Raw genomic sequence first — 1,969 nt, 5'->3', positions numbered from 1 at the left:
CTTAATCATATATAATCAGCAATTGCAGAGAAAAATAACTGCCTGCATAATGGTGTGCAACAATATATGAATAGTCTTCACAAATTAGTCTGAACATGGGTTCTGAATCATATCGGGTAGATTCATGCAGAGTAATGTTATAGAATGGTCTAGAATGACACTGGTACAATGTCGTACACTTCCATTCCTTGTAAATACTCAGTCACATGAAATCAGCAATTGCTGAGTGAAAGGGGCTATCTATACAGCAGTGTGTGACAGTCTGTCTATGATATTCTCAGACGTATAAATAGATAACAGTGATTTATCAATAATAGAGTTAGACAGCATTAGTACAGCACTTTGTGCAGATACCCCCATCTGCTGCCCATCCTCATCATGAGAGCGGAGAGTGGGTGAGAGTAGGGATACTGCTGTGCTGAAAGAAAAGTAGGAAAAGCCCCAGTGTCTCTCCAAATCTCCGTTTGTGGTGTTAGGGAAGTCCTGTTACATAATGCATTGCAGGGCTTCGATGCGCCACGGAAACGGAGGGACACCTGTGAAGAAAATCTGCTCAGAGAATGGTATATATGAGTATTGGCTCAGTCACGTGGTGTGGGACTGAGTATAGACTCTTTCCACTTTTTTATATTATTGAAGGTGAAGAAACACAGTCTCATACATTGTCAATAATGAATACCTTCATAAAAATCAATACTACTCGCCCGTTCTGAGCATGTAAGGAATGTGATAGTGACGACAAAATAAATCAGATAAATCAACACAAAGAATAAAAGCATTAGTACAGCATGTTTTGTAAATGCCCCCATCTACTGCCCATCCTCATCATAAGAGCGGAGAACAGGTGAGAGTAGGGGTATTACCACGCTGAGAGAAATAAAAGCCCCAGTGTCTCTCGTAGTCCCCGTTTTTAGGTGTTAGAGAAGCCCTGTTACTGAACGCATTGCAGGGCTTCAATGCGCCACGGGAGCGAGGGACACCTGTGAAAAAAGATATCAGCTCAAGAGAGAGTATGTGGGTGATTTTTAATCATATAGTGAGCAGCTATCATGAATTGCTCCTATTGAAAAATGGGAGCACACAGAATTGCATTCAGTGAGACTGATTGGCATATTCATACAAAACGGAGTTTTATGGGAAAGTATAATACCCTGCCGCCGACCGCGGCTGAGATGTATTTCATGCGTGTCCACTCCGTTCGTATGTCCCGATAGTAGAGAGGTTCTTCAGCGTCCTCCTGCCGAGAGGAGCTGTGTTGAAAAAATCAGGATGTATCTGGCACTGTAGGGGCATTTATGTATCTGGAACTGTGGGTACATATCTGGCCCTGTGTGGCCATTTATGTATCTGGTATTGCTGGGGGGCATGTCATGTGTATCTGGCACTGCTGGGGGGCATGTCATGTGTTGCTGGCACTGCTGGGGGGGCATGTCATGTGTTGCTGGCACTGCTGTGGGGCATGTCACGTGTAGCTGGCACGGCTGTGGAGCATATCATGTAGTGTTCCCGCTAGGCGTCTGTGGCTAGGCAATGTGTCTCAGTGCTCTACCTGGCGCAATGTGTCTCAGTGCTCTACATGGAGCAATGTGTCTTAGTGCTCTACCAGGCGCAATGTGTCTCAGTGCTCTGCCTGGCGCAATGTGTCTCAGTGCTCTACATGGCGCAATGTGTCTCAGTGCTCTGCCTGGTGTAATGTGTCTCAGTGCTCTGCCTGGCGCAATTTGTCTCAGTGCTCTGCCTGGCGCATTGTGTCTAACGTGCTCTGCCTGGCGCAAAGTGTATAGGAGGTTCTACCTGGTGCAATGTGTATTAGCTGCACTACTGTGTGGTGTTATGCGAATTGCCACTATTATGTGGCCACGCTTCTTCCCCACGAAGCAACGCCCCTAAATTTTTGCTGCGCGCCTTCGGCGCACTGTCCATGCTTTGGCATGTAGGTAGGTGAGCACCAAGAATTACAGTATGTACA

Source organism: Pseudophryne corroboree, chromosome 2, assembly GCF_028390025.1.
Source record: "Pseudophryne corroboree isolate aPseCor3 chromosome 2, aPseCor3.hap2, whole genome shotgun sequence".
NCBI lineage: Eukaryota > Metazoa > Chordata > Amphibia > Anura > Myobatrachidae > Pseudophryne > Pseudophryne corroboree.
Note: the sequence above shows the minus strand (reverse complement) of the source record.